At 44.8% G+C, this 24,606-nt stretch overlaps 1 protein-coding gene across 1 annotated transcript in view; it reads left to right on the forward strand.

Annotated features, from left to right (window-relative positions):
• Positions 1–24,606, forward strand: part of lasp1 (LIM and SH3 protein 1) — a 124,438-nt gene that overhangs the window by 12,544 nt on the left and 87,288 nt on the right. The window lies entirely within an intron of this gene.

The raw sequence follows: 24,606 nt of genomic DNA on the forward strand, positions 1-24,606 counted from the left end.
TCCCGTTATTGAATGATCCAATATCAGAGGGCATGCACTTAAGGTGAGAGGGGGTAGGTTCAGAACAGACGTGAGGGGTACATTTTTTACTCAGCGAGTGGTGGATGCCTGGAATATGTTGCCTGATAGGGTGGTGGAGGCAAATTCATTGGGGGCTTTCAAGAAGGGCTCGGATGGGCACATGAATGAGAGGAAAATGGAGGGATACGGGCATTCTGTAGGCAGGAAGGATTAGCTATGTTGGCACAACATTGTGGGCCGAAGGGCCTGTTCTGTGCTGTACTGTTCCATGTTCTATGTTTTGAAGAGAGGTTTATTTGCATATTTACAAAGCTTTCATCAGAATCGTGTGCTCCCTGTAAGAGGCATGAGAAGAGGGAAGGTTGCATATGTTTAACAGTTCCTTGCAACAGAGGTTCGGGACTAATTGAGGTGCTCTGTGCCCCCAAACTCTTCTCCGAGAGCAGAAAATGCTGGAAACACACATTAGGCCAGGAACCATCTCTGGAAAGAGAAAGAGTTGACACCTTCTGTCTTAATTCCTTGATCAGAACACATGATGATGGTTCTAATGAAGGGTCTTGGGCTTGAAACATTAATTCTCTTCATCCTTCTGTGGATTCTGCCTGATCTGCTGAATGTTTCTAGCATTTTCTGTTTAACATTCACATTTCCAGCATCTGAGTATTTTTGATTTCTACTCTGAGCTGATGTTTGGGGGGTGGGGTGCTGATGGATTGGATTTCAATCTTCTCGTTGCTATATCTGCCTCCCTCCTTCCTGTAGAAGGACAGGGACCCAGGTTTTATTGTGTCGAACCTCAGGCTTGGCACTGGGACAAAGGACACGGATTAAGCAACATAAATGATGAGAGCTGGCTGACCAACTTTGAACTGAAGCAGTGCCAAAAGAAATTCTGGAACAAAGCAATGTGGGAGGCCAGCTGGGTGAATTTCCTCTCTGTGTTCCAAGGCAGAGCCTCTGAAGACTGGCTCTTGATGTAGATCATGGCGAAGGAAGGGTAGTGTCCCGAAACTGCTTGCGATGCACAATCCCGAAGTGAAAGCTCCTTCACTGTGGCGTGAAGGGCAGCTCGATTGACTATTGACTGATGTGTTATTCGAGGTCATGTTAAATTATTTTTTACATGGAATTAGGGCATGTTACAGCATGGAAGTAATCTGTGTAGGCCAATTCATCTCTTGCTGCTATCATTTTACTTTGCGGTGGCCTTTCAATATGTTCTGTGTGATAATCCTGTGTCTATCTCTGTAACGCTTTCCAACTCTAAAGCTACAGAGCTTTTGACTCTGGTCTTCTGCACATCCCCGATTTCCCTCCATTCACCCGAGGTGGTCGTGCTCATCAGCTGCTGAAGCCCCAGGATCCGGAATTCCTTCCCACGGATTTGGCCACGGTCTGGCGTTTGGCATTGGAGGCTGAGGGAAAGCCTGATAGAAGTTTATAAAATTATGAGAGGCACAGATAGGGCAGACAGCCAGAGTCTTTTCCCCAGGGTCGAAATGTCAAGTGCTGGAGGACATGCATTTAAGGTGAGGGGGGTAGAATTTAAGGGAGATGTGCGGGGCAGGTTTTTGTTTTACACAGAGAGTGGTAGGTGCCTGGAACGGGCTGCCAGGGGTAGTGGGGGAAGCAGATGTGATAGTGGTGTTTCAGGGGCTGTTAGTTAGATACATGAATATGCAGGGACTGGAGGGATATGGATCATGTACAGGCAGAAGAGATTTGGTTTAATTTGGCATTGTGTTCAGAACACATGTTATGGGCTGAAGGGCCTGTTCCTGTGCTATGTCTCAATATCTCCTTGTAGTCCTGGGGTCCAATTTTGTACATTTCTGGTGTGATGCATCTTTGGACATTATGTTATATAAATGCAAGTTTTTATTTTTTCCCTTGTACTCATCTAACTTCCCCCTAAGTACACAGTAGCACAGTAGTAAAATCGCTGCCTCTCAGCTCTGGAGACCCAGCTTCAATACTGACCTTGACTGCTGTCTCAGTGGAGTTTGAACCATCACCCCCGTTTTTCACACCCCACTGCAACCAACCCCCCGCCCCCCCCCCCCCCCCCCCCCCGGACTGTGTGGGTTTCCCTCAGATGCTCCAGTTTCCTCCCACATCCCAAGAACACAGGCTTGTGGGTTAATTGGCTGCTGTAAATTGCCCCTAGTGTGTAGGTGTGTGGTAAAATCTGCGGGGGGGGCATTGTTGGGGAGAATGTGGGGAGAATAAAATGGGTTAGGGATAGGATTAGTGTAAATGGGTACAATGGTAGCACGGACTCTGGGGCCCAAGGGCCTGTTTCGTGCTGTATCTCTTGTTCCCTCTGCCATGGTGAGCTCTTTCAAATCAACTTCTGTAAATGACTGTGTTTTGAGTTTACTTTTTAGTTCTAAAATTAATAATTTACAAGGTGTCTGTTACAGCTTGAGTGTCCTTCAGAAAATCATATCTCCTTCTTATCATTCCTTCTGCAAATGATAAACCGAATGTCTGATTAAAGTACTGGGCCAGCCAGAGACATAATTAACTATTGTCAGCCAGGGAACAATTAGTCTCTGTGATTCTCAATGGGACTCTCTGTTCCTTATGTATGTAGCTGTTACACTGACTGTTTCCTGTCTGTTCAGCAAGAGCAATCTCCTTGCACCATGAGTTGTATTACTGTTTGGTAGGGTGCGAGGTAGGCTGTGTCGTGCAGAGAACCAATTGCTTAAGGCAGTGTTTATTGAAACTGGGACCTTTGACCAGATAATGCATTCAATGAGTCTGTAATGTAGCTCGGGGAAAGCGTTCTTGCCTTGTTGTTAAGAAGTTGTGGGTTCAAGTTCCATTTGAGCATGTAATGCAGGCTGACGGTCCAGCAGAGAACTGAGGGAGTGCTGCGCTGTTAGAGGTACCACTCGTGGAGTGAGATGCTGAATCCAGTAGAGCTTGAACTCCGGTAATATTCAAAATCAAAAAACTTGTACATAATTGGAAGACAGGATGGTGTCATTTGTTTAAGAATTCCAGAAAAGATGTCTCAAGGTCTCTTGAGACAGTTTAAGCTATTGGTCCATTCTTCCTGAGTGAGGCTGACTTGAATTCAATGAAATAGTTTATAATGGAGATGATGTTCTTGGAGTGGTGAGTCTTCTCTCGGATCGTGGTTGTACAGCACGGAAATGGGTCCTTTGGCTCAGTGTGTCTGTGTCAGCTATTGGGTAGCTATCTTTACTAATCCTATTTTCCAACACTCGACTCGTAGCCTTCTGTGCCATGGCATTCCTCCAGCCACTGTCTGTAGGGATTTTGTACGTTCTCCCCATGACTGCGTGGGTTTCCTCCGGGTGCTCTGGTTTCCTCCCACATTCCAAAGACGTACGGGTTAGGAAGTTGTGGGCATGCTATGTTGGCGCTGGAAGCGTGCGACACTTGCGGGCTGCCCCCCAGAACACTCTACGTAAAGGGTGCATTTCACTGTGTGTTTTGATGTACACGTGACTAATAAAGATATCTTATCCAAGATTAACTACCCCACTGTTGCCTCAGGCAATGTGCTTCAGACTTCAACCACTCTCATTCTTCCTCAAATACCCTCTAAATCTCTTGCCCCCTGGAAGTAAGCCTTATGGTTATTGACACCTCTTCTAAGGGGAAAGGTTTCTTTCTATCTATTGCCCCTCATAAGCTTATACTTCTCATTCAGATCTCTCCACTTCAAAGAATATAAACCAGCCTTTCCAATCTCTCATCAATGCTCCATCTTGGGCAACATCTGGTGAATCTCCTCTTCGTCCTCTCCAGTGCAGTCGGATCCTTCCTACAGCGTGGTAACAAGAACAAGCCTGACCAGCTATACCATAACCTTCCTGCTCTTGTGTTTTATCATCTGCCTAATGAGGGCAAATATCCCATATGCTGCCTTCAACACCTTGAGTACCTGTGCTGCTGTCTTGTGTTAAGTTATATTTTTCTCCTTTGCAGGAGGGTCATGTGATGTTCCACTCCTGCCTGAGGTTCCTGCTGGTGGTTCTTGCTCTGTCTTGTGCATGACTGGTCTTGGCTTCCTTTTTAAGTTTATAGTCCAATCCATACCAGAGACAGTGAACAAAAATAAGCACAGAACTGGAGATATTCAATTGCCTGGTCCGTGTCAATCGGCTTTAAGGTTGGAGACAGAGAATAGTGTTAAAGACAGTGGGTGCTGTAGTATAGCGGTTAAATTCCTGGGCTGACATCAAGGGATCTGCCCTACTCATCTGGAGACACAAGTTCGAATCTCTCTAGGCAGCTGGGGAATGTAAATTAAAGTAATTAAATCTGGAATGAAAAGCTATCATCAGGAACTGTGACGATGAATCTACTGAACTGTTGTAAAACCTTATCTTGTTTGCTGATATCTTCTTGGGTTAGGACCAAATGGGTTCCTTCTGTGTCATTCATTTTCTATGTCTCTGTGCTAATGGTTTGCTGAGCCTCAGGTAGTGCATTTACCGAGTGAGCCCATCATGATCGTAGCGGGTTCCCGCAATCTTGTCAGAAGCACTTTTTGCTCTGCAGGTCAATGCATCTTGGCTCGGTTTATCTCGCAGTTCCCATTGACAATCTTCCCTTGTCAGTTGCAGGAAGTTTAACTTGGCCGAGGATGTGTTTATTTCAGTGCCTGGATTACGGAGTTCATTAAAGCACTTGGAATAGCAGATTACTCTCACCCATTCTAATGTTCCATCTCCCAACAACAATGCAATTGAAACAAGTTGCCAACAGTTTGCTACCTTGGACTAAATATTGGTTTAATGGGTAAAGGTTTTTCTTAATATTATTTCTGCACCACCCACCTCAGTCAAGCTGCTTAACACTTGCTATCTAGTCTTTCAAAGCTAGGTAAATGGGTCCATATTTTATGCTCTCTGTTGTAGAGATCACTGGGTAGTTTATTAGCTTTGAAAGTCGGTAGATTCTGAGTTCCGATCCCAGTCCAGAGCTGATATCGTTATTGATGGGGTGCTCCGCTTTTGGAAGTGCTATCTTTCAGATGAGACTTGGATGGCACACTAACGCAGCTGGCAAAGCCTCCTGGCACCTGTGACCCAGGTTCAATCCTGACCGCTGGTACTGCCTGTGTGGAGTCTGCATGTCCTCTCTGTGGACAATGTGCATTTCCCTTGGGCGCTCTGGTTTCCTCCCACATGCTAAAGACTTGCAAGTTGGTAGGTTAATTGTCTCTGGTGTGTCGGTGAGTGGTAAAACCTGAGGGTGGGTGGGAGGGGGATGGAGCTGATGGGAATTTGGGGAGAATAGTACAGGAACAACATAAATGGGTGGTTGATGGTTGGTACAGACTCATTGGGCCAAGGACTGACCCCACGATCTACCTCATTATGGCCTTGCACCTTATTATCTACATGCAATGCACTTTCTCTGTAGCTGTTACACTTTATTCAGCATTCTGTATTGTTTTACCCTGTACTACCTCAATGCACTGTGTAATGAATTGATCTGTAGGAATGGTATGCAAGACAAGTTTCTCACTGTACCTCGGTACAAGTGACAATAATAAACCAATTCCAATATTATACTCTATGCTAAACTGTGGTACCATCTCCCCTCCAATGGACTGCAATGATTTTGTGGTCCTATTTGGAAGAAGCGTATGGAAGTTATCATTAATTTATTTCTAAAACATCCTCTGCAGGAGGCAGATGGTGGTAGTGGAGGGTTGCTTTTCAGACTGGGAGCCTGTAATCAGTGGTGTGATGGAGGGATAGGTGCTGGGTACTGATTGGGAAGAGTATGTAGGTGGCACGATTAGTAAGTTTGCAGATGATATAATGTGGTACAGTAGACAGCGAAGAAGGTTGTCTAAGGCTACAACAGGATCTAGATCAACTGGGAATGTGGGCAAGGGAATGACTGATGAAATTTAACTGGCAAAGTGTAAAGTTATACGTGCACAGTAGTGTAGTGGTTAGTGTAATGCTATTACAGCGCCAGCGACCAGGGTTCAACTTCAGCCGCCGTCTATAAGGAGTTTGTACGTTCTCCCCGTGTCTGCGTGGGCTTCCTCCGGGTGCTCCGGTTTCCTCCCACATTCCAAAGACGTACAGGTTAGGAAGTTGTGGGCATGCTATGTTGGTGCCGGAAGCACGGCGACACTTGTGGGCTGCCCCCAGAGCACTCTATGCAAAAGATGCATTTCACTGTGTGTTTCGATATACATGTGACTAATAAAGATATCTTTTGGAAGGAGAAACGCAGTGAATGGCAAGGCCCTGGGGAGTGTTATTGAACAGAGACCTCAGGGTATAATTACATAGTTCCCTGAAAGAGTCGCCACTGGTAGACAGTGGTGAAGGAGGCGCAGGTATGCTTGCCGCCTTTGGCTGAGGCATTGAGCGTAGGAGGCGACATGTCAAGTTACAGTTGTACAAACTGTTGGTTGGGCCACACTTGGAGTATTGTATGCAGTTCCGGTCACCACACTATAGGAAAACTGTGATTTAAGCTAGAGAGGGTGCAGAAGAGATTTATAGGAATGTGGCCAGGACTGAAGGGCTTGAGTTATAGAGATTGGATACGCTGGGACTGCTTTCCCTGGAATGAAGGAGGCTGAGGGGTGACTTTATAGATGTTTATAAAATCATGAGGGGCATAGGGTAGATAGTCAATCTGTTTTTTAGAGTATGGATGTGTACAACTAGAGGGCATAGGTTTAGGGTGAGAAGGGAAAGATTTAAAGGGGATCTTTCAAGCAGAAGCTGGTGGGTATATGGAACGAGCTGTCAGAGGAGGTGGTAGAGGTGGGGACAATTACAGCGTTTAAAAGACATTTAGACACTTGCACGGATAGGAAAGGTTTGGAGGGATCTGGGCCTAATGCGGGGAAATGGGATTAGCATAGATATGCATCTTGGTTGGCATGGACGAGTTGGGCTGAAGGGCCTGTTTTCATGCTGTATAACGCTGACTATCTCGCTGTTTATGGGAGCTTGCTGCACACGCAATGAATACCCAACATTGCAACAGTGACTGCTCTTCAAAGTTATTTTAATGGCTGTAAATTACCTTGGGATGTTTTGAAAGGGATGTGGAAGGTGCTATAGATATGTCAAGCACTTTCTTTTCTACTGATTTGACATATTTGAAATTTTGGCCATGGAGATTTGGGAAGAGCGAGGGCTTTTTTTTCAGCTTGATTACTTCACTGGGATGGCAAATCCTAAACTGCACAACATACTGCTTAAAGGAAGAAGCTTGATGTGCATGAACTAAGGAGCCCATAGCTTGTACCTGACCTCCATTGGTCCAAACCTATGAACAAAAGTTTAGAATGCTTCCAGCCTAAGATAAGGTTCTATAATGGTCAATCTTCCCTAGAAAATTCATGAATCAGGGCTGGAATTTTCCCCTAAGCATAGGTAGACTGACACGAGCTGGCAGTCACAAAGCATGTTTGAACAGTGACACACTGTCCGTCTGTTCTTGGTCTGGCTACTTCTCTTCTAATCATTGAGTCTACACTTTGTGAAGTTATTTTCTTTTTTTAGAAAGAATTCTATTTGTATTGAATTTTGGATGCTTTCCAGCAATACTTAATATTTAAGCACTGCAGATAGAATTCTATTGCAAGGCTGTCGTTCCAGGTGGGAGAATTGTGGATTAATGTTCTGGATACAGAACGTTCATAAGAAGTTATCGATTCCCAACACCTGGTGAAGGATTGCATTTGAAATGTTATTCCCCTTCTCGAATTTTCACTTTTGTTATTGCATTTTTATTTTATTAAAGGGAATGATCCCTGCTTCTAAAAACTGGAGCTGCATTACAAAGTACATTTGTCCAGAACTGGAACATGTTTCACTTGTGCAGCCAGGTTTGTTTAAGTGGAAAGATGATTTTTTTGGAAGTACATTACAAGCACAGCAGTCTACCTAGGGCCTGTGCTGTGTAGTGGACTCGGAGGCTACATGGTAATTTTAAATTTGTTATTTATTCATTCGTGAAATGTGGGTACTGGGAGGGCTGGCATTTATTTTCCATCCTATTGCCTTCTGAACGGAATGACTTGTTGGGTCACTTTAGGACAATTATGGGCCGACTATATTGGTGGGTCTGGAGTCACAAATGGACCAGACTCCTAAACGACACTCATCCTGTATGTGGATGGAATGAGCACCCTTTCCCAATGACCACCCCAAGAGAAGATGCGAGGTTATGGATGTGTGCACGCAAATTTGCCGCATAACATCATTGCATCTGCTTGAGTCAAACCTCAGTATTTTGCAAGGACAGTTAGATTCCTACCTGGATAGGAAAAGTTTAGAGGGACGTGGGCTGAAGGTGGTCAGATGATACTAGCTTAGGTGGGCACTTTGGCATGGACCAGTTGGGCTGAAAGGTCTGTATCCGTGCTGTTATCACTCTGTTCATGTGTACCCTTCCAAGTGGACAGATTTAAACTCTTGTGCAAGTGCATGCAGTTCCTGTTAGCCCGACATTCCAAATTTCATGAATCTCATTGGACACCACCCCCCCCCCCCCCCAACTTTCCCACATTGTTGTGCATCTTCCAAAGAAAAAAATTAATTAACCTCTTTCCCCCAAACACAAGTGTAGTAATAGGATATAGTCTGTGTAGATTGTTGTAGGATGTTCATAATTAAATGTCATCATAAGGTGGGTGAGAAATGGAGAATTGGTCTGTTGACTTGCACCCAATGATTCAGTTGGTGAGCATCACCAAAGGTTTAACTCCTGTTAAGCTCTGATTTTTGGCTGGGTCAAAGGCAGTAATGTTACAACTGATCTTGGCAATATTGAGCTGAAAAGCAAGAATGCTTCCTATTCTGATTGCCGTGTGCTGAAATCTGCCTACACATGTATGCGTAAAGCTTGATCTCAGATTATGAACTTGTTGTTGGCACTCGTATCTCCAGCACATTAGCCCTCGAGCTCCTGAATTTCCTCACTAAACCTCATCGTCTCTCTACCTTTTGCTCCTTTAAGGTGCATGCTATTACCTACCTTGATCAGACTATTGGTTCTTGTGCTGTTATCTCCGCCAACCTTTGTTAAGGGTTCTCTGAAGTGATAGTTTAATGAACTAAATATTTATAAGAGTGCAAGTTGTTGGCGTCAAATACCTGATGAGGACCGACTCAAGGTTGTCCATTGGTGTTGAAGAGTCTTGCACATTCTTCTCACTTGGGGTTTCAGATGAACAATTAGCAAGAGCCACGGTATTACACAAGTGTAGAAATTTGTTACAGTGAGTACTTCAAATTTATAGATTGAAATTGCTCTGCAGTCAACCATCGATACACAATTCCAAAGCGGCAACTTATTGAAGGGGTGGAGAAATACGGATGGAAATTTTTGCTTAGGACTTCTGTTCTAATTGTTCTTTCTTGTAAAGTTGTGTATAATTTATGTTTTTCTTGTGAATGCTGCTACTACAATGCTATGTGCCTGCGATGTTGCTGCAAGTAAGTTTTTCATTGCACCTGTGCACACATGAACTTGTGCGGATGACGATAAACTCGACTTTGGTAGATTTATGTTAACCAAAGTGCTTGAGAAATATGGGGTAATAACAATACTTAGAATTAGATTAGACATAATTCCATTTGAACAGGTTGGAGGGGTAAAAGGCTTCTTCTGTGCTTAAGTGCATACATATAAGAAAGTAACTGTTAAGGCAGATTTAATCCTGGAAAGGGCTTGTACTCTGTGGAGAGGAGAGCTTCAGAGGATTTGGGGCATGTCCTTGACAGAACTATTGCACCAGCCTTGTCCCAAGACTTGAGAATATGTGAAATGCTGGAGATACTCTGCAGGTCAGGCAGCATCTATGGAGGTAGAAACAGAGTCATTGTTTCAGTTCGATGATTATGCCAATGAAAAGTCATTGTCCTGAAACATTTAGCTCTGTTCCTCCTTCCACAGATGCCCCTTAACCTGCTGACTATCTCCAGCATTTTCAGATTTTATATCGGATTTCCAACACTTAAAGTACAACATCTGGCTTTCGGATTTCAATGAATACATCTTGTGTGTGCTGACGTGCCAGTGGCGATCTTGGCTTGCCCACATCTCCAATTCTTGCACAATTACGGAATCTGTGATTATTTTAAATTACGCAGCTCTGTGCTGTATTCATTGAATCTGTCCTTCAGACACTGGATCCTGGAGGTACAATTTCCTCCTTCCTAACAATTCAGATTTAATTTCAAGTCAATCAGACTTAAAACATTTTTGAATTAACTTTTATGTACTTCTCCTGTACAATCTTGCCCACCCCTTCAATAAGTTGCTGTTCTGGAATTGTGCAGTGATGGTTGATTGCACAGAGCAGTTTGAATTTACTAATTAGAAATACTCATTTACAGCAGCCTGGATTTTACTGAGGGTGATTTGCCACTAAGGTGCTTATTATTTCTGCACTTATGGATTCATATTTGTACATTGAACTTGCTGAAAGGCATGTTCGGATCCTAAATGACAAACTATAGTGGCTTCAAAGCTGTAGTGTGTGTGACTGCTGCTTTGAAGTAGATCAGACATGAGTCCCTTGCAGGTTTGCAGACAATGCTTCTGTTTTCCTGATGTTCAAAAGCATTCAAAAACTATTAAAAGTCAAACTATTGAAAATTAACAACCTTTAGAAGAGAAGTCAACCAAAAAACATTTTGAACAATTAAAAACATTATAGCAAACACAGACAATTAAAAACGTGTAACTTATTCCTTGCTTTTCTCACACCTGTAAAATCTCCATTTGGATAAATAAACGCCTGAACACTGTGTAGGGTCTAACTTGGCAAAGAACCTGTTGAACAGTTTACCCAATGTAAACACTGGCAACATTTAGTAGGATTATGCTCCACCCCGACCCCATGCAGAGTCCTGCAGTGGAATATCAGGGACACACTCTACAGAATCTGTCTGAGAGTTTGGGACTCCATTGTTCAAACGCACAGGCAATGAGGTCCCAAACGAGATGGAACTTGCACACGTAAATGCCAGCATTATTCTTTTATTTGCTCAAAGGATGTGAATGTCACTGGCAATTACTCTCCTTCCCTTCTTTCCTCTAAACCGAGGAGACAGTTAAATGTCAATTGCATTGCTGGTTTGGAGTTGTGTATAACCTAGACCGGATAAGGAAGACAGATATCCTTCTCTGGAAAAACATTTGTGAACAACATGGGTTTTTAATGATAGTCTGGTAGTTTCCTTGTCTCTAAGTGAGACCAGGTTTCAATATTCAATACTTAGTCATAGAGTTGCAGAGCACAGAAACAGGCCCTTTGGCCCACCATGTCCCTACTGACCTTTTTGCCCATTTATACTAATCCCACTTGCCAGCAATAGGTCCCTATCCTTCCATGCCCTTTCTATTTAATTGCCTGTCCAAGTGTTTCTTAAACATAGCGATTGTATCTGATGCCACCATTTCCACTTGCTTGAGTTCCAGGTATCAACCACTCCTTGTAAGAGAGAAACTTGCCCCTCAAATCTTGAAATTTACACATGAATGATAGAAAAAATATGGGGCTATGTGAGAGGGAAGGGTTGGATAGATCTTAGAGCAGGATAAGACGTTGGCACAACATTGTGGGCCGAAGGACCTGTACTTTGCTGTAGCGTTCTATGTTCTAAATTCTCCAGATGCCGCGGTGGGATTTCCACCTTTGTCTCTGAGCCCTGGCCAGTAACTTGACTGCTATGTAATATTCCCTTTATAAGCAGGTTCCGAAAAATTTGTGTGTGTGAGAGAAAAGATGAGAGAGGTCTATTTTGACATGCTGTTGAATCTCCCCATCATAACTCAATTGACATCCCGAATGATCACTGACACAAGAACAAACTAAGTAGAATTTTGTGGTTATTTCTGAATTATACCAGTTCTGACCAATTGAGGTTGCTTTTACAAGTAACCTAATCTTAAAAGGAAATGAAGTTTAACCATAGCAATGACATCCTTTTCCTGTTCAAGACTTGTCCATTATCAGGCTTTACTGCCTTGTTCATTACTCGGGCAGATTATAGATGAAAGAATGACTGATGTTTTTTGTCATTTGTCCTGTTGGAACCTACAGTTAGACCAGCACCCATGACACTGCATCTAAGGCTTTTGTACTGGAAAATATCCCTGGTTAATGCCCTAGTCGGAGTTGGCTGCTGGTAACAATGTTACCAGCCTATATATCCAACACATCATTCTCTGCCACTTCTGCCATCTCCAACAGGACCCCACCACCAAGCATATCTTCCCCTCCCCGCGCCTTTCTGCCTTTCATGAGGGACCGCACTCTCTCCAATTCCCTAGTTCACTCCTTCCCCATTTCTCTTCCCCCCCCCCCCCCCCCCCCCCCACCCCCCACTCATCCTGCTCCCACCCTGGGAACTTTCCACTGCCCCCCACCATAGGTGCAACACCTGCCCCTACACCACCTCCATCCAGGGACCCAAACAGTCCTTTCAGGTGAGACAGAGATTTACCTGCACCTCCCTTACAATCATCTACTGCATTCGGTGCTCCGTGTGGCCCCCTCTACATTGGTGAGACCAAACGGTGATGGTTTTGCAGAACACCTGCACTCTGTCCGTAACCGCGATCTGCATCTCCCCGTTGCCAGTCACTTCAACTCCCCCCTCCCACACTATCACAGATGTGTCAGTCCTCGGCCTCCTCCACTGCCAGGAGAATTCCAAGTGCAAACTGGAGGAACAGCACCTCGTCTTCCGTCCTGGAACCTTGCAGCCTAACAGCACGAACATTGAATTCTCCCACTTTAAGTAATCCCCACAGCCCGCTTCCCCCACCCCCAGACCCAACCATGCCTGTTCTTTTCTTCCCTTTCATAGCCCCTCTCTCTTTCTACTACCCTGCTTTTTTTCTTCCGTACTTTTGACCCATCCCCTGGTGGATCTGCTCTCCCCCTCCTCCCCCACACCTGTCTATCACTATCTCTTACCTGCACCTACCTATCACCACCTTGTGCCCTCCCCTCTTTTGTCCACCTATCACTGCTCTGCTTTTCCCTCCTATATAATGGGCTTCCCCTTTTCCTATCTTCAGTCCTGAGGAAGGGTCCTGACCTGAAACGTTGACCACCTGCTTTTCTCCACGGATGCTGCCTGGCCCTGCTGAGTTCCTCCAGCATCATCGTGGTTTTTTTCATCTAGATTCCAGCATCTGCAGTCCTTTGTTTCTCAATGCAATAACTAACTAGTGGCAGAAGAGGGGCAAGACGCAAATGACCATCCTGTGCTGCGAAGTGGATAAGGACAGGTACTGTTATAGAATCATAGAACAGTACAGCACAATACAGGCCCTTCGGCCCACCATGTTGTGCCAACCTTTAAACCTCGCCTAAGACTATCTAACCCCTTCCTCCCCCACATCCCCCTATTTTAAACGCTTCCATATGCTTATCTAGCAATCTCTTGAATTTGACCAATGTACCTGCCTCCACCACCGCCCCAGGCAATGCATTCCACGCCCCAACCACTCTCTGGGTAAAAAAAAAAACCTCCCTCTGATATCTCCCTTGAACTTCCCACCCATTACTTTAAAGCCATGCCCTCTTGTATTGAGCATTGGTGCCCTAGGAAAGAGGTGCTGGCTGTCCACTCTATCTATTCCTCTTAATATTTTGTATACCTCTATCGTGTCTCCTCTCATCCTCCTCGTCTCCAAAGAGTAAAGCCCTAGCTCCCTTATAATGCATACTCTCTAAACCAGGCAGCATCCTGGTAAATCTCCTCTACACCCTTTCCAATGCTTCCACATCCTTCCTATAATGAGGCAACCAGAACTGGACACAGTACTGCAAGTGTGGTCTAACCAGAGTTTTGTAGAGCTGCATCATTACCTTGCGGCTCTTAAACTCGATCCCACGACTTATGAAAGCTAACATCCCATAAGCTTTCTTAATTATCCTATCCACCCGTGAGACAACTTTCAGGGATCTGTACCCCCAGATCCCTCTGCTCCTCCACACTACCCAGAATCCTGCCATTAACTTTGTACTCCGCCTTGGAGTTTGTCCTTCCAAAGTGTACCACCTCACACTTCTCTGGATTGAACTCCATCTGCCTTCTGATGTTATGATGCTTCCCTCTCTTGTGCAACTGAACAATGGGCTCCATTGACCTTTGATACCCATAAACCCATACCCATAAATGTTGCATGGAACATAGAACAGTACAGCAAAGGAATAGACCCTTCAGCCCACCATGTCTGTGCTGACCATGATGACAGATTAAACTAATCCCATCTGTCTACACATGGTCTATATATCTCTATTCCCTGTATGTTCATGTATCTGTCTAAATGCCTCAAGTACTGCTATTGTATGTGGTTCTGCATGGCAGCAAGTTCCAGGCATCTACCACTCTCTGGGGTGGGGGCAAGAAACTTGCCTTGATAAGCTCTCCAGTACTTGGCATTTCCACTATTGGGGGGTGTGGGTGTGGTGGAAGGGAAGACTGATTATCTACCCCAAGTGCTTCTCATAATTTTACGTACATCTATCAGGTCTCTCTCCTTGGCCTCCGACACTCCAGAGAAAATAATCCAAGTTTGTCCAACCTCTCCTTGTGGCTAATGCTTTCCAATCCAGGCAACATCCTGGTGAACCTCTTCTGCGCCCTCTCCAAAGCCTCCACAACCTTCCTATAATGCAGCAACCAGAACTACACGCAATACTCCAAATGTGGCCCAACCAAAGTTTATTCAAGTGCAATGTCACTTCCCAACTTTACTCGATACCCCAACTGATAACGGCATACAGTATGCTTGCCTTCTATTTACAACGCCCCCCCCCATCCACTTGTGTTGCCACTTTCTGGGACCTATGGACTTGCACCCCAAGATCCCTCTATATATCAATGACCCTAAAAGTCCTGCCATTAACTGTATATTTTCCTTTTGCATTTGACCTCCCAAAATGCAACACCTCATACTTGTCCGGATTAAACTCCATCTGCCAATTCTCCACCCAAATTTCCAACTGATCTATATACTGTTGTATCCTTGGACAACCTTCACCACTATCCACAATTCCACCAATTTTCATTTCATCTGCAAGCATTAATAATACCACCAACGTTTTGCTCTAAACAAACAACAGAGGTCCCAACATTGATCCTTGCGGAACACCCCTAGTCGCAGACCTCTGGCCAGGAAAGCATCCCTGTACCACTAACCTCTTCCTTCTATGACCAAGCCAATTTTGGATCCATTTTACTAATTCACTTTGGATCCCATGTGATTTAATCTTCTGGACCAGCCTACCATGAAGGGCCTTGTCCAATGCTTTACTAAATTTCAAGTAGATTACATGAACTTCCCAACCCTTATCAATCATCTTCATCACTTCCTCAAAAAATAAAACCTGATCTAGTTTATAAAACAGGATCTCCCTGCATTCAGCCGTGCTGACTATCCCTAATACGTCCACGCTTTTCCAAATCTTCAATAATTTCCCTACCACTGATGAAATGCTCACCAACCTATGTTACTAGTTTGACCCTACTGCCCTTCTAAAACAAAGGATCGACATTGGCTATTTTCCAGTCTTCTGGCATCTTGTTTGTGGCTAAAGAGGATACAAAGATCTGTCAAGGCCCCAGCAATCTCCTCTTTTGCTTCCTTTAGCATCTTGGGACAGATCCCATCCAGCCCTGGGGACTTGTCCACCTTAATGTTTTTTTAGGATACCTCTCCCTAATCTCACCACCATCCATGTCCTCCTTTGAATATCAAGCAAAGCACTTATTAAGGAGCTCACCCACTTCCTCTGGCTCAATGCATAAATTCATTTCACTGAGATATAGATCATTGTGGACTATTTGGGACTATATTGTGAACCATGTGGAACTATATTCAATGAACATGTACTGTTCATTTCCCTCCGTAGATGCTGCCTGACCTGAGTTCCTCCAGCATTTTGTGTGTGTGTGTGTGTTGTCTATGCATAAATCCCCTCCTTTGTCTTTGAGTAGAACCACTCTTTTCCTAGCTACCCTCTGGCTTCAAATACATTTCAAATTTCTTGAGATTCTTCTCAATCCTGCTTGCCAAGGTCATCAGTTCCATTCTACTAGTTTTGTAGTCTTCCCACTCATTGCTGCCTTCAAAACTCTTATGGATCCAACTGGCTACAAGGTGTTATATGTTACCTAGAGCCAATGGTCTTAGTTCAGTGAGTCATCATTACTGAGAAAGGGACAAAGGCGTTCTGAAAAGAAGCAGTGATGTGAAACACGATATTACACAAAGGCATAATGTTCCCTGTCATAACAAAAGAGAAAACAAGCGCAACCTTCTAAAAGGAGGCACCTCGGTATGAATCCATAATAGTGAGCTTCATCTGGTAGCAATGATAGGAGATGTGTACTTGGACAAGATGAGAGGCTTGTTGATGGGCTGAAGGTCCTGTTTCTGTGCTGTATCTCTCTCTGAGTGGTTACCTGAAGCTTAATGTTTCATTCTTGTTCTCACGTTGGGGGAAAAGGAATTTTGTTTTTCTTTTCCACACTCAACACCTGACTGGATATTGAAAGGCCTGGAGAGAGTGGATGTGGAGAGGATGTTTCCAATAGTAGGAAGGTCTAGGATCTGAGGGCACAGCCTCTGAATAAAGGGACGTCCCTTTTGAACTGAGATGAGGAGGAATATCTTCAGCCAGAGGGTGGTGAATCTGTGGAATTCGTTGCCACAGAGGGCTGTGGAAGCCAAGTCATTGGGTGTACTTAAGGCAGAGATTGATAGGTTCTTTATTGGTAAGGGGGTTAAGGGTTACGGGAAGAAGGTGGAAGAATAGGATTTAAAAAAAATAATCAGCCATGATTGAATGGTGGAGCAGACTTGATGGGCCGAATGGCCTAATTCTGCTCCTCTATCTTATGGTCTGGTCAGTAGTCTTCCTGCTTGCCACCATTTACATTGGGGCTGTCACTATGTGTTCAAGATCAGCACACTTGATGCTGATGAGGCCTCATTAACACAGTCGTTTACTATTACGAAAGATTTTGATAGAGTGGATGTGGGGGGATTGTTTCCACCTGAGGGAAAGCTGGAGACTGTCAATAAAGGATGTTTACCAAGAAATCCAATAGGGAGTTCAGAGAAACTTGTTTACATGCAGACCAGTGAGAATGCGGAACTTGCTATTACAGAGAGGTTGAGATGAATAGTGAAGATTAAGTTAAGGGGAGGTTAGGCAAGCAGATGAAGGAGGAGGAGGTTTGCAGCCATGGACTAGTTGGGCCAAAAGGCCTTTTTCTAAACCATAAAACCCTAAATGATCTTCATTCCTTGGCCTCTGCCTTTGTCACTTGCATCCAATACAGACTGGTAGACACTATCTGGTTTTCATGTTGACCTGATCATGGGTCATTGGGTGAGGATGGTCATTGGGTGAGGATGGTCCGGGGTCGAGAGTGCTGTTGTAAATGGATTTAGCCCATGTCCTGTGTTCCGTGCAGGGGTGGAGACTGAATTTCAACAATGTCCTTTCACCATAATAAGTAAGGAACAATGTGGTATTTCTAGACACCTGCTAAGGGTTGTGAATAAAGTGAGCTTCTGTGGTTTCTGTTCCAATTCTCAGAACATGAAAATTGGCTTGATTTGTCTTTTGGGAATGAAGAACACAGCAGGATCTATTGACAAATAAGTATTGACCTTTGGATTATCTTGGAGGCTGTATTTGTTTTTTGTTTGGTTTTACCTGGCAGCATAATGCCTTTGTGCAATACTATCTTTCACTTCATACCTTCTCTCCCCCGAGTGTCTTTGTTCCTCTCTGACTGATTCAAGAATCTTGCACTTGGCAGAGTATAATGATCTGTACCCAGTTTGATCCAACTGACCCAAAAGCAATGACTGGGGAAATCCAGGCAACTTAAAACTGAGCTGGAGGAACTCCGATCAGGCAGCATCGATGGAAGGAAATGAACAGTCGATGTTTTGGGTCAAGACCCTTCATTATCCTTGTCCTTCTGAAGGATCTCACCCTGAAACGTTGACTGTTCATTTCCCTCTGTAGATGCTGCCTGACCTGCTGAGTTCCTCCAGCACTTTGTGTGTGTCGCTCCAGTTTTCCAGCATCGACAGTCTCTTGTGTCTCTGTCAACACTGAGCTGATATAGAACAGTGTGGAATTTACAGCACAGAAACTGTTGATTTGGCCTCACCAGTTCCAAGAGCATGGTAGTACTTTGGTTAAGTTCCTGGTCCTGTAACCAGAATCTTGGACTACTGATCTAGAGAGTTCGAATCCCAGAGCAGCAGGCAAGGAATTTAAATTTAATTAATTATATAAATTGGAGGTGAGGTAGGGACTTGTACAAATGAACATGAAACAAATGGTTTTCAGAAGAAAACATTCTTCTGGGTCACTAATGATCTTCAGAAAACCAAATCAATCATCCTAACCTGTGACTCTAGACCCACCAAGCTATTGGTTCAGGGGTTGCATTTCTGAACCCTTTCTGGTGATATCTGCATCCAGTGAATTAATAAAGCTCCACACTGGTCTCCTCATGCCTCACTTCATCTGTTCTTTTCTACCATCCCTCTCTCCACCCCCCCCCCCCCCGCCCCCATATCCTCCTCAAACACATCCATGCGAGATACTATGTACTGCATGTGGAGATGAAAGTTGCTTTAATTGCCAGTGTTCAACTGGAAAGGAATCTTTTTGTTTTGTTGTAATATTGTTCTTGGCAGACACACGATGCTCAGTGAACACAGCTCTGAGCGCGGGAGCTGTACTCTTGGCCCTGTTAGTGGCTTTGGATGCTTATTGCTGAGGCCAACTGGGATGTTCTCGCTTTAATGCCAACAGTGTTCATTTTATTCAGCACATGATGTGTTTGGCTGCTGTCCCTGTGGGGGAGGGGATGATGCTGAAAGAAGCCGATTTTTTTTTCTCTCTCGAAGAGCCTTCAACTTTTTGTTTAGTTTTTAATCTTTTCCACCTCTTCCTGCCAAAGTTAAATTTACATGGGATCGTGCAGAGCAGAAACAGGCCCTTTCGGATCACCTCATCCACGCTTATCTACGCTAATCCCATTTGCCAACATTAGTCCCATATCCCTCCCCATCTTTCCTATCCACGTACCTGTCTAAATGCCTTTTAGACATTGTAATTGTACCTGCCTCTGCCACCTCCTCTGGCAGCTCGTTCCATACACCCACCACCCTCTGTGGGAAAAACTTAACCCTTCAGAATGCCTTTAAATCTCTTCTAGACTCCCTTGTCCTGGGGAAAATGAGAGTCTGACTATCTGTCCTACCTATACCCCTCATGATCTTATAAATTCACCCCTTGGCCTCTAGAGAGAATAAACCCAGGCAATCTGATCTCTCCTTTTCACTATAGCCTCCATGTTAAGATATCTTTATTAGTCACATGTACATTGAAACACACAGTGAAACACATCTTTTGCGTCGGGTGTTCTGGGGGCAGCCCGCAAGTGTTGCCACGCTTCTGGCGCCAACATAGCATGCCCACAACTTTCTAACCTGTACATCTTTGGAATGTGGGAAGAAACCAGAGCACCCGGAGGAAACCTACGCAGACACGGGGAGAACGTACAAGTTCTTTACAGACAGCAGCTGGAACTGAACCCGGGTCGCTGGCGCTGAAATAGTGTCACGCTAACCGCTACACCACCATGCCTGCCAGGCAATATCCTAAGTCCAGGTGAAGGGTCTCGACCTGAAACATTGACTGTCCATTTCCATCCATAGATCCTTCCCATCCTGCTGAGTTCCTCCAGTGTTGTGTGTGTTGCTTGTTGAATCTCTTCTGCACTCGATTGTAAACCAACTGGTTACCTTCCAAGTTTTAAAATCTTTTCTTTAAACTTCATCCTCTGGATCCAAGGCACTTTGCCACTTCTGAATTGCTCACTATCTTTAATCAAACACCACCCTCCGTGGTGGTGGTGGTGATCTTAGCAGTCTGTGAATACAGGCCCAGAGATGTAAAGGACCACTGTCTGCAGGCTGGTGGTTAGGTACGGCCAGGCAAGTGAATCTCCAGATTAATGGCCATCCTTCATTGCCTTTGAAGTGTCCTGAAAAGGATGAGAAAGGCAGTATATAAATGCAAATCATTTTTTTTCTCGTCCCCTCTGGTGCCAATGACATCAGTGTGGTGAATGCCGCACCTTGTGCCAATCATCCTGTGTTCTCTCTCTGAGTCCAATGGCCCAAATTAGAAGCAGTCTGTGAGCGGGAACTGTGCTCGGCTCTGTGCACCTGTAATGGGATGGAACCAGACACTTGGCTGTGATCCTGGAGGAAAGTCTCCAATACGGAGAAGTGGAAGATGCTCGTGTGTGAATTCTTCTGATGTGGAATAGCAGCTGCACAGCAGCTTGAGGGAGCAAGGTCCTGGCCCAATAGCAAGGAAGACCAGGACAAATGGAGACCAGGTTCTGCTGTGTTGCGATGGTGCACGTACGCCTGGAGATAGAATCACGTTTATTATCACTGACATACGTTGTGAAATTTGTTTTGCGGCAGCAGTACAGTAAAGGACATTAAAAATTACTATAAGCTACAAAAATAGTGCAAAAGAGGAATATCAAGGTAGGGTTCATGGACCGTTCAGAAATCTGATGACGGAGGGGAAGAAGCTGTTCCTGAAATGCTGAGAGTGGGTCTTCAGGCTCCTGTACCTCCTCCCCAATGGTAGTAATGAGAAGAGGGCATGTCCCAGGTGGGGAGGGTCCTTAATGATGGATGCCACCTTCTTGAGACACCGCTCCTTGAAGGTGTCCTCGATGGTGGGGAGGATTGTGCCCTTGATGGAGCCAGCTGAGTCTACAACCCTCTGCAGCCTCTTTCAATCCTGCGCATTGGAGCCTCCACACCAGGCAGTGATGCAACCAGTCAGAGTGCTCTCCACCATACAGCTGCAAGGGTCTTTGGTGACGTACCAAATCTCCTCAAACTCCTAATGAAGTAGAGCCATTGGCACGCCTTCTTCATGATTGCATCAATGTGTCGGGCCCAGGATAGATCCTCCGAGATGTTGACGTCCAGGAACTTGAGGCTGCTCACCCTTTCCACCGCTGATTCCTCAATGAAGACTGGTGTGTGTTCTCCCAACTTCCCCTTCCTGAAGTCCACAATCAATTCCTTGGTCTTGCTGATGTTGAGTGCGAGGTTGTTGTTGCCATCTGAGATCCTGCCAACAACAGTGGTGTTATTGGCAAATTTATAGATGACATTTGAGCTGTGCCTAGCCACAGTCATGAGTGTAGAGAGAGTAGAGCAGTGCGCTAGCATATTCACGTGGACACCCACACACAGATACGGACGTACTTTGACACTCTAACCACAGGTTAATGTGACCACACACACTCATGTGAACACTGACTCCCTCCTCTTGCCCCCTCCCTCACCTTGGTCTCCTCCCTCCTCCTTTCCTTTTCCCTTAAACCCTCACCAATCCCTGTCTTCTCTCCCTTTCAACTCTTTACCACGCCTGTAACACCCCTCTTGTCAAAGCTAGTGTGAGTAACCACAATTAGTGAGAACAATCTTGTCAGAGCTCAGACGTGTGAAGGGAGCTGTGTGACACCAGAGTTCAGCATAAGCTGTGTACGACAGGTAAGTGAGCCCACGACAAGTGGATCAGATTCAGTGCTTGCTGTCCAGTGATGAATTCAATATCTTGGAAGCTGTGCTTTACAACCTGTATGGATCCTGGATCCTGCACTTTTGGATCGATGGCGCCTCGACATCTGGTAGTGCATTCATTCAAAGCCTTGTACTTATTTTCAAATTTCTTCATTGCCTCTGTGTTCCCCAATACATAACTTTGCATGACACTTGAGAACTCTGCTCTAATTCTGGCCTCTTGCACATCAGCTATTTTAATAGCTCTGTTGCAACATGCAAAAAAAAGCTGGAGGAACTCGGCTGGTCAGGCAGCATCTGTGGAGGGAGATGGACAGTTGGCAGTTCGGGTCGAGACCCTTCATCAGCCAGTATAGAGAGGAGGAGGGAAGGAGTGGAGCAAGAGCTGGCAAGTGATATGTGGATCCAGGGGAGGGTTGATGGGCAGATCGGGGAGGGGAGAGTGGGAATGGTGCCAGAAGCTGGGAGGTGATAGGTGGAAGTGAGAAAGGGCTGAAGAAGATGGAATCTGATAGGAGAGCAATGTGGAGCCTGGAATAAAGGGAGGGAGGTGGGGAGGGAAGATGCAAGTAGTTTGGGAGGGGAACCAGTGGGAGGAGTGTGCGGGTGACGGGCAGAAGGAGAGGGTTGAGGAGGGGAAAGAGTTAGGGTGATGGGGTTGGGTGGTTCAGGAGGTGACAGAGAAGGAAGCTGGAGAATCCAATGTTCATACCGCTGGGTTGTAGGCTATTCAAGCGGAATATTAAGGTGGTGTTCCTCCTCCAGTTGGCGTTTAGCCTCACCTTGGCAGTAGAGCAGGCCGAGGACAGACATGTTGGGGTGGGAATGGGGAGGAGAATTAAAATGGCTGGCAGCCTGAAGATCCATGGCTGTGGCGGACTGAGTGCAGGTGCTCGGTGAAGCTGTGCTTCACTGGGGTAGATACTGGGCTCTGGTATTCTATGCTGGTTCACACAGCAATCTCATTCCCCCACTAATCTTCCCCGTAACCTATTCTTGCAATGTTCCCAGATTCTATCGCTCACCCACACGCTAGGGGCAAAAAACTACCAGCCTGCGCATATTTTTGGATGAGGGAGGAAACTGGAGCACCTGAAAGAAACGCCCAGCGTCAGGGAGAATGTGTAAACCCCATATGTGGAGCATGGAAGATCAGCTTTGAACCTGGGTCTCTGGAGCTGTAAGACAGCAGCTGTGCTAATAGTACTCCTTTTAGATTTTTTTTCCCCTTTTAACACAGACTAAACCTATCTCTGCACAAGCTTGGTCATAGAATCTCTTTATGGCTTGTCATTGAATTTTATTTGTGATGAAAGATGGCGCATAAATTCACATGAAATTGTCTGGATTTGGAGGTATTTTCTGATCAGTTAAAGTATGAATTTGTCCACTTACAGGAAGAGTTTGGCATATTATTTTCTGTCATCAACAGTGTTCCAAAGTGAATGGTAAACTGTAATGGTTATCATGTTCATCTTTCATTGTCTACAAAATAAACCACTTTGCCAGTTGATATTTGACCTTGTGTTGTGATAATGTTAATCTTTCACATAATTTGCAATGGATATTGAACAGTATGCAAGGTGGCAGCACATGTTTGCATAACAAGGGGCACCATTATTATTGTCGGATCTGGTTATTTTCAAATCCGCAGGTTCTTTCAGGAGTCCGAGAATGAGTTGAAAACCACTTGGTTCTTCATAAAGTTTTATTGGAAAAGTTTAAAACAAAGAAACAGTCACAGAGCACATGGCACTAGCTTTACTACTAGGAGATGAGCCGAGACAAAAGGAACTAAAAGTAAGCTAGGGGGAGGGGGAAGAGAGAGATTAACAAAAAACCACACCTTTTTATACCTGAGATAAGAGGTACTCTTTAGCTGACAATAGTCCAATCAGAAAACCAACCAATGAGAAAACACGTATTCACCTGATGGACAGACCAGTAAGCTAAGAGGCGGCTATTCCTTGTACAGCTACTTGAGGTGTATTAAATGCTATACATGTTTAAAAAAAACTATTTAAAACAGTTGAATCCAACATTATGCTTAGAAGTACAATGATGTTATGTCCCACGGTTAGATCCTGGGCCATGATGGTATGTTCCTGATCATCTGGCACAGAGGATCTACTTGCGGGAGGGTGTGATGGCACTGAGCCCAGGAGATCCAAGAGAGCCAAATGTGGGCAAATGTGACTGGCTTAGATGGGAATCTTGGTAAGTATGGATCAGTTGGGCCAAAGGATCTGTTTCATGCTGTATGACTCTGACTACCGATTTCAGCTTTAGTCGAAGTAGTATTATGAATCATTTATTAAGTGGGATTCCTGCACTGGAGGTCCATCTGTTTTGTGCAGGTTACAAATGAATAAAACATTATTCTGCTAACTTTCTGATAATAAATCTAAACACTACTGTTCCTGCCTGTGTGCAGAGACAATGAGACCCTCTGATGGTGTGAAATGCAACTTTTATAGTAGAAGCCTTCCATCTCTTCATTGCAATCTTAATAAGCTAACAAGTCTGTCATGTTTTAGTTTGACTTTGTTCCACAACACTTCACAAGGACATTTTACTGTATTAAAAGTTGTTCTGTAAATGCCTGTTTGTGTGTGGTGTGTGTTTTAGGGTTAGATAAAGTAGGATGGGGGAGGTTGATGTGGAGCATAAACACTGGCGTGTGTCCAGTTGTATCAAAGAGCACGTCTCTGCGCTGAAATTCTATATAACAACAGCTATGAGCCGTAGTTCAGTGATGGTGCCTGGCCAGGGAACAATGATGAGGGTAGAGCTACTCTGCCCATGGGCTGAGTGATTTCTTGGGCAAGCTGATAACTGCTAAACTCTTCCCGCCACTTGCCTCTCCCCGTTGACTCTTGAAGTAATGTGGTTTCTGTCTTACCGGGTTATCTGCACCTTGTCAAACCA

This window comes from Pristis pectinata, chromosome 25 (assembly GCF_009764475.1).
Source record: "Pristis pectinata isolate sPriPec2 chromosome 25, sPriPec2.1.pri, whole genome shotgun sequence".
In the NCBI taxonomy this organism is placed as follows: Eukaryota; Metazoa; Chordata; class Chondrichthyes; order Rhinopristiformes; family Pristidae; genus Pristis; species Pristis pectinata.